Source organism: Musca domestica, unplaced genomic scaffold (assembly GCF_030504385.1).
Source record: "Musca domestica strain aabys unplaced genomic scaffold, Musca_domestica.polishedcontigs.V.1.1 15, whole genome shotgun sequence".
Classification (NCBI taxonomy): domain Eukaryota; kingdom Metazoa; phylum Arthropoda; class Insecta; order Diptera; family Muscidae; genus Musca; species Musca domestica.
This window is the reverse complement of record NW_026712207.1, coordinates 2,878,411-2,895,603: the sequence shown is the minus strand read 5'-3', so window position 1 is coordinate 2,895,603 and position 17,193 is coordinate 2,878,411. Positions and strand designations below refer to the sequence as shown.

At 35.4% G+C, this 17,193-nt stretch overlaps 1 protein-coding gene across 8 annotated transcripts in view; it reads right to left on the bottom strand.

Moving 5' to 3' along the window:
- Positions 1-17,193, bottom strand: part of LOC101900316 (prominin-like protein) — a 115,154-nt gene that overhangs the window by 50,357 nt on the left and 47,604 nt on the right. The window contains exon 1 of one of the 8 annotated variants that reach the window (XM_059119517.1): positions 7,905-8,276. The exons of 6 other annotated variants lie outside the window; for them this stretch is intronic. The gene's annotated coding sequence lies outside the window, so the exon portion shown is untranslated. Of the gene's footprint in view, positions 1-7,718; positions 7,787-7,904; positions 8,277-17,193 lie in introns of those variants that run through there. One more of the 8 variants, XM_011293070.3, reaches the window with a different exon arrangement.

Below are 17,193 nucleotides of genomic sequence, written 5' to 3'. Positions count from 1 at the left end.
ATTAGTAGAAGTAATGGGATGTCCATCTTAATAACAGATCTTGTGTTAATGGAAACATTGAGACGTACCAAGTCTGAATGGAATCGGATGTTTATTTCGTGTTTTGTGAGCTTCATAAATATTCAAAATTTTGGCCCTTTATGGGGGAGGTACTAGAAGGTGTGGACCTATATATTCCATCTTCACGGCAGACCTTGGGACAATAAAAATATTGTGATGTGTGTAATTTGAAGACAATCGGACGCTTACACCCCATTGTATAAGAGTTATAATTATTCAAAATGTTGACCCTTTGTGGGGGGGTACTTGATGGAGTGGACCCATATTGTCAAATTTTGCACCTGACCTAGCACTGATGCACGAATTATCATTTCTCTTCCTGAGCAGCATTTTTTCTTTAAAATGTTCACATTTTGAATAAGAATATTATTCGAGGACTTCCTAGCTATAAAAGCATTAAAATACTTTTTTGGAGACTTACACATCAAGTATTCTTTAAGAATATTTTTTCAGATCTTTCAGACAAATACGGTCATTTTGTTTAAAAATATTTGTTATGGATGCCATTGCAAAGCGCATGATTTTTTTTTTTTTTTTTTTTTTTTGAATATTTTCCAGGACAAAAAATTGTGATTCTTTGAGAAAAAAGCAGGACCTTTCTGACTAAAAAACATTTCTGGGGATTTGCTAAAAATTCGACCTGTTTATTTGTTATAAAAATCTACTATAGGTACCAGAAGCCATTAACAGTCTACGTCGTTAAGAAAATTTTCCCCGGACTTCCTGGTTTTTTATGGATGTGCCGTTTTGGAGCCTTTGCATTAATTACAGAACTCTTTAAATTTAATTCCTACATAGACTACCCTTTGCTTATAAATCGTTAAGAAATTCAGTATTTAAATTATAAAATTCTTATTTACGCCACAATTCCTTATAAAATACATTATTTGTATTTATTATTCATGGGAATTCTCATGATTTTCTCACCTCAGACGTGCTGTTACAGTTCTCCTTTCGAGTGCAAAACGACAAAAAAAACCTGCAGAACATTGGCAATTTATTGAAAAGTGTAAACATTGATACGGCACATTTCAATTGAGATTCGAAGAATAGAAAATTTCCAATCTCGTCAAGTGTTTTTTTTTTAGGCAGCTTGTTGTTGTTGTTGGCATTGCTATTGTTCAGAATTATTTATTTATTTATTGTAGCACTCGATGTAATGAAGAGAACATGACAAGAACAAAAGTGGGGGAAAAAAAGTGCCGCCATAATTGAAACAATCACTGACATCGCAAAAAGTAGATTTTCTAATTACCCCAAGAGTATTGTTAACAATATCTGGTTATCTATCCACCTTATCGGTACTTGAAGAACAATTTTATCAATTTTTTATTTTTATTTGTTCTGTTTACAGCCGCCACTCATAAAAGGTGAGTGAATGAGTGAGACCACCAATAAAAAACAATTATTCATATTTATTTATTAATTGAAGAGGTATTTTTTTTTGCGAATTTCAGTCTTGGTATTTTTTGCCAGAATTTTTTATTATACCCTCCACCATACCATGGAGGGTATATTAAGTTTGTCATTCCGTTTGTAACTCCTCGAAATACTCATGTCAGACACCACAAAGTATATATAAAATTTTTTCCACACATTTTTATTTTTCCAGTAGGCAGGTTAAATTCGTAAATGGGCCATGTAGGTCCACGTCTTCATATAGTCCCCATATAAGGGTACCTCCCTATATTCGGTATTTTGATGATTTTGGCGACATTTTTAACCGGAATTGTTTTAAATTTGGTATTCGAAGTTCGTAATGGATACTATAGTCTGTGACAGAAAATTATCTACGCCGGTCCACGTCTTCGTATAGCCCTCATATAACGGTACCTCCCAATATTCGGTATTTTGATGATTTTAGCGACATTATTAACCGGAACTGTTTCAAATTTGGTATTTGAGATTCGTAATGGATACTACAGTCAATGAGAGTCAAAATGGTCTGTGCAGGTCCACGTCTTCGTATAGCCCCCATATAACGGTACCTCCCAATATTCGGTATTTTGATGATTTTAACGACATTATTCACCAGAATTGTTTCAAATTTGGTATTTGAAGTTCGCAATGGGAATTAGAGTCAGTGACAGGAAATTATCTATGCAGGTCCAGGTCTTCGTATAGCCCCCATATAACAGTACCTCCCGATATTCGGTATTTTGATGATTTTAGCGACATTATTCACCGGAATTGTTTCAACTTTGGTATTTGAAGCTTGTAATGGATACTACAGCCTAAGACAGAAAATTGTCTGTGCAGGTCCACGTCTTTGTATAGCTCCACTATAACGGTACCCCCGATATTCGGTATTTTGATGATTTTAGCGACAGTATTCACCGGAATTGTTTTCAATTTGGTATTTGAAGTTTGTAATAGATACTACTGCCTATGACAGAAAATGAGCTATGTACGTCCACGTCTTCGTATAGCCCACATATAACGGTACCTCCCTATATTCGGTATTTTGTTGATTTTAGCGACATTATTCACCGGAATTCTTTCAACTTTGGTATTTGAAGTTCGTAATGGATACTACAGCCTATGACAGAAAATTGTCTGTGCAGGTCCAAGTCTTCGTATAGGCGCCATGTATCAGTACCTCCCTATATTCGGTATTTTGATTACTTTAGCGACATTATTCACCGGAATTGTTTCAAATTTGGTATTTGAAGTTCGTAATGGATACTACAGCCTATGACAGAAAATTATCTATGCAGGTCCAGGTCTTCGTATAGCCCCCATATAACGGTACCTCCCAATATTCGATATTTTGATGATTTTAGCGACATTATTTAACGGAATTGTTTCAAAATTGGTATTTGAAGTTTGTAATGGATACTACAACCTAAGACAGAAAATTGTCTGTGCAAGTCCACGTCTTCGTATGGCACCCATATAACGGTACCTCCCTATATTCGGTATTTTGATGATTTTGGCGACATTTTTAACCGGAATTGTTTAAAATTTGGTATTCGAAGTTCGTAATGGATACTATAGCCTATGACGGAAAATTATCTATGCCGGTCCACGGCTTCGTATAGCCCCCATATAACGGTACCTCCCTATATTCGGTATTTTGATGATTATAGCGACATTAGTAACCGGAATTGTTTCAAATTTGGTATTTGAAGTTCATTATGGATACTACAGCCTATGACAGAAAATTATCTGTGCAGGTCCACGTCTTTGTATAGCCTCAATATAAAGGTACCTCCCGATATTCGGTACTTTTATGATTTAAGCGACGTTATTTACCGGAATTGTTTCAAATTTGGTATTTGAGGTTCGTAATGGAAGCTACAGCCTATGACAGAAAATTGTCTATGCAGGTCCAGGTCTACGTATAGCCCCCATATAAGGGTACATCCCGATATTCGGAATTTTGATGATTTTAGGTACAATACTCACCGAACTCGTTTGAGATGTCGTATTTGAAATTCGTGACAGAAAATTGTCTATGCTGGTACTGGTCTTCGCACAACTCCGATATAACGGTACCTCCCTATATACGATATTTTGTTGATTTCAGCCACATTATTCACCGTTTATTTCAAGTATCGAATTTGAATATGGTAATGGCTTATGACAAACAATGCCAATGCAGGTCCACGTCGTATAGACCCCAATAGAACGGCTATATTCGGTATTTTTAAAATTTTAACAGAATTTTTAAGGATTTTATTTTTTTAAAATTTCCAAATTCATTCCAAATGGTGGAGGGTATTCAAAGTTCGGCTCGGCTGAACTTACTGCTTTTTAACTTGTTTTTATTTTCTATTTTTTACAAAATTGTCTTTGTAAAAATATGTGAATAATTCATCAATTGAAATATTAGCCGTGTGTTATAAAAAGTCTCAAGTACCGATACCGTAAAATTCTTTAAATGAATTACTCAGATTGCCAGTTAAGTGTCACGTTTAATTGCGATAAGAATTTTCGCAATTGAAATATGACATCGAGGTGATAAGTGAGCAATAGGTGTAGGGGGGTGGGGAGTGTGGGAATTTGTTGTTCGTAATGAATAATGGAATTAAAAGCCTAGAAAAATAGCTTGTATTGAGTTCCTGAGCATGATAAATTGGTTTCCATCTGGGAAAAATATCATTGAGCAGCTATGGCAGCTTATTTCTGCGCCGGCCAGGGTGGTGGCTCTCCGCTTGTATTAATAATCTGGAGGATGTATTAAAGCCTTGGTCACGCAAACATTTTGGCCGCAAACCTTGAGCATTCCAACAGGACTCAGCACGCGCCACCCAAGAATGGTTACAAAATGAGGTTCCTTCCTGGCCACCAAAATCTCCGGATACCAATCCGTGGGACTATTGTGTTTGGAGTATTTTGGAAAGCAAGGTTGACACTAAAAATTACCAAAGTGTCGATCACCTCAAGCAAGCGTTTCGCCGGGAATGGGTCAAAATACCGCAGAGCAACATTCGGGCAGTGTGTGACGGTTTCATTGTCCGTTTGAAGGCTATATCGGTCCACGATATCGTACAGCCCCCATACAACAGTACCCCCCCCCCCCCAATATTCGGGTTTTTAATGATTTTAACCACATTTTTCTATGGAATTGCCTGAAATTCTACAAAAGAAGTTCCTCTTGACTACTATACCCCTGAAAATGAAATGTCTATATGGGTCCACAATATCGTATATCCGCCATATAAATGTACCTCCCGATATTCGGTATTTTGATGATTTTAGCCACATTCTGTAATCTGAAATTCTACACAAGGAGTTCTCTGTGAGTACTTTACGCTCTGGTAGGGAATTGTCTATATAGGTCCACGATATCGTATAGCCCCCATACAATGGTGCCCCGCGATATTGGGTATTTTGATGTTTTTAGCCGCATTTTTCACTTCAATTGGCTTAAAATCCACCCAAAAAGTTCCCTCTGAGTATTTTACCCCCTGGAAGAGAATCGTCTATATGTCAATATGTCTACGTTTTAGTATAGCACCCATATAACGCTACCCCGAGATATTCGGTATTTTCCACGCACCAAAAGTGCGTCAAATTTCATTTTTGAAGTTCGGAATCGTTGCTACAGCCTATCACAAAAAATACTTATCCAGCACCACGTCTTCGGGCTTAACTCTAGTTCAGTAAAAACTTCTCATTTTTTAATTTTTTTTTTCAGCTACAGCTCAGAGTGTCAGCAATAATTTGGCATAAATTTAGTGACCTCCATAATGGGCCCTTTTTCGACTTTTTGGGGTTTTTATAAAAAATTCGGTAGCAAAAATCAATAATTTGACTATAACTTCCGAACCGTTTAAAAATTACCCCATCATATGTCCACTTGTTGGATAAGTACTTTCTATTGTGTCGGGTAAGTGGATCCGGGTCCAAACCGGGTCTAGAACCCGGACTTTCGGGTCAAAATTCTAGAATCCCGGGTCTGTCCCCAAAGAAAAAATTGTTTCCCGGAATCCAGGTAAAAATAACTACCTCCGGAAAAAATCGAAAAAATCGAAGAGTTGTTCCCGTATTCGTATAACCCCCATGTAAAGGTTTTCATTTGAGCGGTATTTTTCGACGGATTTTTTTTAATTTTTTTATGTTCCCTCCGAAAGTTTGAGGGTATAAAAAGTTCGGCCCGGAAGAACTTAGCTGCTTTTTAATTTGTGTTTTTTTTTAATTATTTAAACTCACTTATTTCGTGTTTCATTTCCTCGTTCCAAATTTCCTAGAAATTTTCGAATATGAATCACAATTACAATTCCGTGATTTGGTCAATAACCCCTTCGTCGACAAAAAAGAGAAATTTTTGCAAATGAGTAATTTTTCACATTCGTTCATTCAATTTCGTTTCAAAAACAATGATAACCTTTTCTTTCAACTTTTTATCAAATATTTACATTGGGTTTTCAACACTTCAACACTGGTTGGCGGTGGTTGGGTACCTATTTACATTTCACACTTTTCACTTCCTTTTGTGGGACCACTGTAGAGCAACAGACACCATCAAGCAACGGCTTCAAGAGTAAATCTCAAATTGTGGGATTTGTATTTATTTACAAAATTCAACAACAAAAAAAAAAAGTTAAAAAACAATAATTTCCGCCGGGCCGAACTTTGAATACACTCTACCATTTGGTACAAATTTGGAAATTTTCAAAAAATAAAATTCTGTTAAAATTTAAAAAATACCGAATATAGCCGTTATATTGGGGTCTATACGACGTGGACCTACATAGGCTTTCTTTGTCATAAGCCATTACCATATTCAAATTCGAAACTTGAAATAATCGGTGAATAATGTAGCTAAAATCATCAAAATAACGTATATAGGGAGTTACGGTTATATCGGAGCTCTGCGAAGACCTGGACCATCATAGACAATTTTCTGTCACAGGCTGTAGTATCCATTACGAACTTCAAATACGACATCTCAAACAATTTCGGTGGGTATTGTACCTAAACTCATCAAAATACCGAATATAGGGAGGTACCGTTGTATGGGGGCTATACGAAGATGAGGACCTGCATAGACAATTTTCTGTCATAGGCTGTAGTATTCATTTCGAACCTCAAATACCAAATTTGAAACAATTCCGGTGAATAATGTCGTTAAAATCATCCAAATACCGAATATCGGAAGGTACCGTTATATGGGGGCTATACGAAAACGTGGACCTGCACAGACAATTTTTTGTCACAGGCTGTAGTATCTATAAGGAGCTTCAATTACAAAATTTGAAACGATTCCGGTGAATAATGTAGCAAAAATCATCAAAATACCGAATATCGGGAGGTACCGCTATATGGGGGCGACACGAAGACGTAGACCTACACGGCTCATTTTCTGTCTTAGGCTGCAGTATCCATTTCGAACTTCAAATACCAAATTTGAAACAATTCCGGTGAATAATGTCACTAAAATCATGAAAATACCGAATATAGGGAGGTACTGATATATGGGGGCTATACGAAGACGTGTACCTGTACAGACAATTTTCTGTCATAGACTGAAGCATCCATTACGAACTTCAAATACCAAATTTGAAACAATTCCTGTGAATAAATTCGCTTAAATCATCAAAATACCGAATATCAGGGGGTACCGTTATATGGCGGCTATACGAAGACGTGGACCTGCATAGACAATTTTCTGTCACAGGCTGTAGTAGTCATTACGAACTTCAAATACCAAATTTGAAACAATTCCGGTGAAAAATATCGCCAAAATCATCAAAATACCGAATATATGGAGGTACCATTATATGGGAGCCATACGAAGACGTGGACCTACATGGCCCATTTCCAATACCAAAAGTCCTGCAGACATAATACACATTTAAGTAAAATTTTATCAATCTACTTCAATTCGTTCGGAAGCTAGAGTGATTTCCACAGACGGAAGGACATCGTTAAATCGACATAGAATTTTATTCTGATCAAGAATTTTGTGCGGTCTAAAATGTATATTTCGAGGTGTTACAAACGGAATGACAAACTTAATATACCCTCCCTCCATACTATGGTGGAGGGCATAAAAAAAATTAAAAAACTAGATACACCGGTGTTGGCGTTGGTGCTGCTAAATCGTAAAGAAGCAAAAGTAGCTATGAGTCAGCAGCAGCGGTAACGGCCACAGCATCTGGTAGCAAGTTTCAAATCTATTAGAGATTTGTAAAAAAAAAATAACTCACTTTTTATTTTGTGGACATTTTCCTTTCACTAAAGCATTCCATTTTTTGCAGGAGGGGCTAGAGGGGGGTTTGTGGGGGACTATGTTATATTTTTTCTATTTTTCGCTTCTAGGCTCTTAAATGGTTATTGCCATCGGGCTAAACTTTATAATATCCTCTAGGTTACACACACACGAACACACTCACATTTATTAATTCAATAAAACTTTTTTCAGCACTGCCACAACCAACCGCACCACTAGTAACATCCGTACATGTCCATCCAACAACAACAACATCATACCGAGAAATATGAATTATTGTTAATTAATTGCAATTTAAACAAAATGAAAAAAAAATAAAACCAAACAAGACGAGGGAAAAACGCGTTCTTTTCGTTTCAAGCGACGACGACGACCGTGATGCTTGGCTACTACTTTGGTTGGTTCGTAGCTTGTCTGACAGACTGTTTCACTTCCACTCTACGACTGACTAGTTGAATGACGCGACTGCCTAGAGGAAGGAGATCCCTGTTTTGTTGTACCTAGTTGGTTCGTTCGTTCTGAATTGAAAAAAAAAATGGTACGACAAGCGACCGACCAAACGACAGACATCCAGTCAGACAGCCAACCAAGTAAATTAAAAAAAACACACACAAATGGTGTCTTGTTGTTGTTCTTTGAAGCCGCAGGAAAACCAGACAGAGAGAGAGAGACACAACAATGCGAGACGCACAACGACGACAACGACGACCCGTATATTCAAGCACCAACTAATATCAAAACAAACACTCAAGCAACTGAGCGACCGGCCAACCAACCAACCCAACGAACACACAATGTGAGGATAAACAACAACAATAATAACAAAGGGAGAGATATTCTTCTTTGCCAAGATAAAATGATACTCTTTGCCGATACTCAAACAACGGACAATCTCTTTGCGTACATTTTGCACATGCGGCCAGAGATGGGAAGTTTTGATTATACCCAACACCAGATATTGGTAAGGGTATTATGTCTATGTGCATTTGGTTTATAACATGGAGAAGGAAGCGAGATAGAGCCATAGTTACTTTTGAAGATCTTCATAGAATCAGTTTCTAAGTCGATTTATGCATGTCAGTCCGTCAGTCCTTCTGTCCATGTATTCTTGTGAACAAAATGCAGGTCGCATTTATTATCCGATTGAGATGAAATTTTCCAAACCGTATTTGTTTGGCCCAAGGACGAACCCTATTAAAATTGGTGATAATCGGTTCGAATTTCGATATAGCTCCCATAAAAATATCTTCAACCGATTTCAGGTTTATTGTGCACCAAATGGCCTGAATTTTGGCACATCCAACGGAATTCGGACTAGAAGCAAGTACATCAAATTTGGTGAAAATCGGCTTAGATATAGATATAGCTACCATATATATATTTCATCCGATTTGGTGTTTTAAAAACCCTAACACGCGTAATATTCATTCGACAGCAATGATATTTGGTACCAGATTACTTATAGAGTTCGGAAATACCTTAGCCAAATTTTTATCGAGATCGGCTACGATTTAGATATATCTCCCATATATATCTTCGTCCGATTTAAGGTTAATTGTGCACCAAATGGCCAATATCAGTCCAAATTAACTGAATTTTGGCACATCCAACGGAATTCGGACTAGAAGCAAGTACATAAAATTTGCTTAAAATCGGTTCAGATATAGCTATAGCTCCCATATATATGTTTCATCCGATTTGGGAATTAAAGTCCCTCACAAGCGTAATATGCATTCGACAACAATGATATTTGGTACCAGATATCAGATACGGCCCAGAAATACCTCTGCCAAATTTTATCAAAATCGGTTCAGATTTGGATATAGCTCCCATATATATCTTCAACCGATTTCGTGTTAATTGTGCACCAAATGGCCAATATCAGTCAAAATTACCTGAATTTTGGCACATCCAACCGAATTCAGTCTAGAAACAAGTACATCAAATGTGCTGATATCGGTTCAGATATAGCTAGAGCTCCCACATATATGTTTTATCCGATTTGGTTGTATCAGATACAGCCCAAAAATACCTCTGCCAAATTTTATCAAAATCGGTTACGATTTAGATATAGCTCCGATATATATTTTCAACCGATTTCGGGTTAATTGTGCACCAAGTGGCCAATATCAGTCCAAATCACAAGAGTTTTGGTACATCCAACCGAATTCAGCCTAGAAGCAAGTACATAAAATTTTGTGAAAATCGGTTCAGATATAGCTATAGCTCCCATATATATGTTTAATCCGATTTGGAGTTTTAAGTCCCTCACATTCATAATATGCATTCGACAAAAATGATATTTAGTACCAGATATCAGATACGACCCAGAAACACCTCTGCCAAATTTTATCAAAATCGGTTCAGATTTAGATATAGCTCCCATATAAATTTTCAACCGATTTCGGATTAATTGTGCACCAAATAGCCAATATCAGTCCAAAGGACTTGAATTTTGGCACATCCAACCGAATTCAGTTTAGAAGCAAGTACATCAAATTTGGTTGAAATTGATTCAAATATAGCTATAGGTCCCATATATGTGTTTCTTCCGATTTAGTGTTTAAGTACCTGACATTCGTAATATGCATTCCACAACAATGATATTTGGTACCATATACCTTATAGAGCTCCGAAATACCTTTGGCAAATTTTATCGAGATCGGCTAAGATTTGGATATAGCTCCCATATATATCTTCAGCCGATTTTGGGTTAATTGTGCACCAAATGGCCAATATCAGTCCAAATCACCTGAATTTTGGCACATCCGACCGAATTTAGTCTAGAAGCAAGTACACCAAATTTGGTGAAGATCGGTTTAGATATAGCTATAGCTACCATATATATGTTTCATTCGATTTGGTGTTTTAAGTCCCTCACATTCGCAATATGCATTCGACAAGAATGATATTTGGTATCAGATATGAGATACAGCCCAGAAATGCCTCTACCAAATTTTATCAAGATCGGATCAGATTTGAATATAGCTCCCATATATATATCTTCAACCAATTTCGGGTTAATTGTGCACCAAATGACCAATTTAAGTCCAAATAACCTGAATTTTGGCACATCCGACCGAATTCAGTCTAGAAGCAAGTACATCAAATTTGGTGAAAATCGGTTCAGATATAGCTATATCTGCCATATATACGTTTCATCCGATTTGGTCAAAATCATAAAAACACCGAATATTAGGAGGTGTCGTTATATTTGGGCTATACGAAGACATGAACCTGCATAGACAATTTTCTATCACAGGCTGTAGTACCCATTACGAAGTGCAAATACGAAATTTAATTCCGGTGAGGTATCGGGCAATTTTCTGTCACCTTTTAGGAACTTCAAATACAATTCCAGTAAATAATTTCGCTAAAATTATTAAAATACCGAATATAGGGAGATATAGTTATATGGAGGCTATACCTAAACGTGGACCTATATAGCCTATACGTGAACCTATATAGCCTCATATAAAACGAAAAAAAAAAAAACTAAAAAATAAATCAAATAAAAAACTCTACGGATCACGGCGCAATTACCGGTCACTTATATAGTTTTGGCAGTTCTAAATTGTGTTAAAAAAATATGAAAATGTTTGAATATTTTCAGTTTTAAATTTTCAGCTTGACTTCCATGACACGTCCATTAAATGCCAATTGGCATAAATATAGTTTATTTATTGAAATTGCTTCATAGACGAACTTGGCCTGTGTAATGGAGAACTATAGAGTTATGCTGGGGCTATTTTCCATGGCCCTGGTCATTGGGTCTGCCATTGCCATGCCCAATGGTGTAAGTGATCGTCCATAATTTTTTCAAAAATTTTACCTAACTTTTTTAATTTTTTTCAGAATTGGTTTCCCATGTGGCCGATAGATTAGAAAGTACATCCTACCTACATCAAATGTCACAAAGTTAGGTAAATATTTTTACATACCTGGAAAAGAAGAGATAAAAAATATAAATAAATTATAATAAAATATATATAAATAAATAATAATAAAATATATAAATAAATAATAATATATATATTTTTAATTTTCTTAAAACGTGGATTTTTTAAAAATATTTTTTTCGTGGCTGATCTCTAAACGTGGATTTTTTTAAAATATTTTTTTCGTGGCTGATCTCTAAACGTGGATTTTTTAAAAAAATGTTTTCAAGGGTTATCTATAAACGTGGATTTTTTAAAAATATTTTTTCAAGTGTTATCTATAAACGTGGATTTTTTTAAAAATATTTTTTCAACTGTTATCTATAAACGTGGATTTTTTAAAAATATTTTTTCAACTGTTATCTATAAACGTGGATTTTTTAAAAATATTTTTTCAACTGTTATCTATAAACGTGGATTTTTTAAAAATATTTTTTCAACTGTTATCTATAAACGTGGATTTTTTAAAAATATTTTTTCAACTGTTATCTATAAACGTGGATTTTTTAAAAATATTTTTTCAACTGTTATCTATAAACGTGGATTTTTTAAAAATATTTTTTCAACTGTTATCTATAAACGTGGATTTTTTAAAAATATTTTTTCAACTGTTATCTATAAACGTCGTTTTTTTTAAACATTTTTTCGTGGCTGATTTCAAAACGTGGATTTTTTAAAAATATTTTTTTCGTGGCTGATCTCTAAAAGTGGAGTGTTTAAAAATATTTTTTTCGTGGCTGATCTCTAAACGTGGATTGTTTAAAAATATGTTTTCAAGGGTTATTTATAAACGTCGATTTTTTAAAAATATTTTATCGTGGCTGATCTCTAAACGTGGATTTTTTAAAAATATTTTTTCAACTGTTATCTATAAACGTGGATTTTTTAAAAATATTTTTTCAACTGTTATCTATAAACGTGGATTTTTTAAAAATATTTTTTCAACTGTTATCTATAAACGTGGATTTTTTAAAAATAATTTTTCAACAGTTATCTATAAACGTGGATTTTTTAAAAATAATTTTTCAACTGTTATCTATAAACGTGGATTTTTTAAAAATAATTTTTCAACAGTTATCTATAAACGTGGATTTTTTAAAAATAATTTTTCAACTGTTATCTATAAACGTGGATTTTTTAAAAAAATGTTTTCAAGGGTTATCTATAAACCTGGATTTTTTAAAAATATTTTTTCAACTGTTATCTATAAACGTGGATTTTTTTAAAAATATTTTTTCAACTGTTATCTATAAACTTGGATTTTTTTAAAAATATTTTTTCAACTGTTATCTATAAACGTTGGTTTTTTAAAAATATTTTTTCAATTGTTATCTATAAACGTGGATTTTTTAAAAATATTTTTTCGTGGCTGATCTCTAAACGTGGATTTTTTAAAAATATTTTTTTCGTGGCTGATCTCTAACGTGGATTTTTTAAAAATATTTTTTTCGTGGCTGATCTCTAAACGTGGATTTTTTAAAAATATTTTTTCGTGGCTGATCTCTAAACGTGGATTTTTTAAAAATATTTTTTTCGTGGCTGATCTCTAAACGTGGATTTTTTATATATATTTTTTTCGTGGCTGATCTCTAAACGTGGATTTTTTAAAAATATTTTTTTCGTGGCTGATCTCAAAACGTGGATTTTTTTTTTAAATATGTGTAGAGATATGATTTTAGATAAAATTCAAATAGATTTATTTATAAAAATTGAATGTTGGAATGTAAAAAATAAAGTGAAAATACAAATTCAAAGAATATTTATTTGAGAGATGCGCGCACACGACCGGCTGGTTTAAGAGGTAGATGAAGACTGACTCACACAATTGAGTATGCGTGCCTAGGTGTTTTTTCTCTCTCCCACAATTCGGCCTTCCTGCATTGGATTCGCCTCGAATCCGTCATCTTCTTCTTCTGGCCAGGGCTTGATAAACTCGGCGCAAGTGGTCGTCTGTTTAGGGCCTTCCCCTTCGCTTATTTTCACAACATCGTACGTATTATGTGGCTTCACTTTGGCTATACGGTAGGGACCAAAATACTTCGGTCTAAGCTTAAGTCCTCCTCCAAGTTGTGTCCTTTTAATAGCAACTATGTCGCCGATATTGTATTGACATGCTGGCTTACGTCTCAGGTTGTATGTTTTCTTATTTTCTTCTTGTAGTTTAGAAATGCTTAGCTTAGCTTCTCGTCTAGCTTCGGTACGTTGATGATCAAATTTAGAAACAACTTCTTGCTCTAACAGCTCTTTGATGCGGATGTCTTCTTTGCTATGCCTTCAAACGGCGTAGAATTGATACTGCGGTTGAAAGTCGAGTTTAGGATTTGTTGGACCTTTCCAACATACCTGTACCATTTGGTCGGATCTTCCATACTCATCTTGGCTAATACTGGAACAATAATACTATTCATCCTCTCAATTTGACCATTAGCCCTTGGCAAACCTGTTGTTATTTTCAAATGTAGAATACCTTCGTCTTCACAGTATTTTTGGAAATCAGTCGAAGTAAATGCTGCTCCTCGGTCGGAAATAATTTGAGTAGGATTCCCAAATGTGATGCTTTGTAGGCTTAATTTAGTTATGGCGTCTTTTGCTGTTGTGGACTTAGTAGGGTACAACCAACAAAATTTGGTAAACGAGTCTATAACAGCAAATACGTGATTATAGTTTTTGTTAGTAGACTCCAGTGGTCCGAGGAAATCGATGTGATATGTCTTGAGGGGGGTTTCTTCTTTTGGCAACGGATTAAGTTCACCTTCCTGCTTGCCTTTCTTTCTATCTATCACAATACAAGGAACGCAGTTGGAAATATGGAACTTGATATTCTCTTCAAGATTAGGAATGTAATAATCACGACATATTAAATCTTTGGTCTTTTTGACAGCAAAGTGTCCATTCTCGTGGGCTTGTCGAATCACTTCTCTTTGAATACCTTGAGGCACCACCAAAAGTTCGTTGTCGTTCACAATTTTGTAAAGTATCTCACCTTTGAGAAAGTAGTCTTTATAGCTTTTTGTTGTTTTTAATATTTCCATTACGGTTAAAAGGTTTTCATCTTGCATTTGAGAACGTTTAATTTTTTCGACAATTCCATGTTCTTTCGAAATAATCATGACAGGATAACGGGAAAGTGCATCTACATGTCTCATTTGTTTTCCTGGTCGATGCTCCACGGTGTAGTTATATTCTTGAAGAAAAAGTATCCAACGCGCGACACGAGTACATAGGTCTCTTTTCTCTAGCGTCTTTGTAAATGCGTTGCAATCGCTTACGATTTTAAAATGTGTCCCAAGCAAGTACACTCTGAATTTCTTCAACGCTTCGATAACGGCAAGGATTTCTAACTCATAACTTGAATATTTTTTCTCTTGATCGGTCGTCTTTTTACTCATGTAGTATACTGGGTGAAGCTGGTCGTCATCAGGAGACTTTTGTAATAGGACTGCGCCGTACCCTTCCATTGATGCATCGGTATGAACTTCGGTTTCATAGTTTTGTTGATAAATTTTTAATACTGGTTGCTGACTCATAATGGATTTTAGCTGATTAACTGCGACAATCTGTGCATCCTTCATCTCAAATTTGCAGTTTTGTTTCTTGAGGTCGGTTAGCGGTTTAGCAACAATTGAAAAATTAGGTATGAACTTACGGAAATAACTCGCTAAACCCAGAAAGCTTTCCAGTTGCTTTAAATTCTTCGGGACAGGAAATTTTACCAGAGCCTCGATCTTATCAGGAGAGGGTGCAATCTGTTTATTTTCAATTACATACCCAAGGAACTGTATTTTCCTCTTTAAAAAATGGCACTTCCTCAAATTAATCTCCAAACCATATTCTTCGCAAAGTTTTAAAACAAGTTGTAAATTTCTGACTGCTTCATTTTCATCTCTAGCAGTGATTATTATGTCATCTATGTACGGTAATGCTATGCCTTTTCTAGTCAGGTCACGAAATATTGCGTTGACATGGCGCTGGAACACTCCGGGTGAGTTGCATAAACCAAATGGGACTTTCAAAAATTGATATTGCCCACTATGTGTTACAAAAGAGGTATATTTCCTGCTTGATGCCTCAACAGCCACGTGAAAAAATCCATTCTTGAGATCAATCGTAGAAAATATGTTGGCGTCTTGGAGTCGATCAAGTTGGTCTTCTATCAACGGTAATGGATACCTATCTTTCACCATCATCTTATTTATCTTGCGGAAATCAATACAGAGTCTCGGTTCACCATTTTGTTTTTTGACTAAAACCACTGGACTGCAGTATTCAGACTCGGATGGTTCAATTATACCGTCTTGTAACCATTTTTCCACTTGGAGGTCAACAATATTTCTTTCAGAAATTGGCAAACGTCTTGGTGCACTGTGGACTGGTGTTTCGTCCTTAAGAATAATCTTCATTTCGACATTTGTAGTTTTTGATTTAGCTGGTTGATAGCGTTCTATCAATTTCTGTACTTCCAGCTTAGCCTTATCACTAGCGCTCTCTTCAGTGTCGATTTTGCTCACGTTACCATCCTCTAATGTGTTCAAAAGCATAATTTTGTGGATTTCTTCGTCGGCTTCATCTAGTAATTTCCGTATTTTCAAACCATCGGGTGAAATACTTATTTCAGCAAAATCACAAAATGCATTGCCCAAAATTGGGTCTACGTCAATTAAATTGGGTGGAACAACATGTAGAGTCAAAGTATAATTGTCGTCGTTGATTTTAATGTTTTGCTCAACATTTCCAAGCGGCTTAATTTTATTTTGGTTACCAAAACCAACAAGGTAAAAATCAGATTTGGCAAGTTTCGGTTCATTCAGCTTCTTGTAAGTATCATAAGATATTATATTAAATTTACTTCCCGTATCGAACAATGTTCTTGCAGTAAACGGTTGTTGACTTAAAAATTGTACATCAAACTCCATGGGATTTCGTTTTATTGTTACTAGCTGGCGAACGTTTGCTATTTCTTGTTTAGATGGACAGTCTTTAGATATGTGGCCAAATTTGTTGCAGCCAAAACATTTCACGCCTTTATCTTTGTCCTTACAGTTTCTAGACTCATGACCATTTTTGCCACAATTAAAACAAGGTTTCCCCTTAACGTCGTTCTTTGGTTTATTTGATGCAAATCCTGCATGTTTTTGCGTAGTCGTTTTCTTTACCATAGTCTCATAACACTTCAATTTCATTTTAAAATTGTCTAAATTTGTAGCGCCGTATAAAATGGATTTGTTTATAGTTAAATCATTTATGCCGTCGATAACATATTCCATCAGGGTACTTTCATCAATATTTCCACGTGAGGCTAATTTTTTCATATTAAAAAAATATTCATGAACAGATTCGCCTCTGTTCATTTTGCGCTCTATCATCATTTTATGCAATTGTGCACTATTCACAGTTGCGCCAAATTCGTTCCTCAACGCTCTCGTCAATTTTGCATACGATGTGATACCTCGCTCACTCGTTATGAATAATCTGGCTATCCCTTTTAATGACTTTTTAGCGAAAATAAACTTCTGA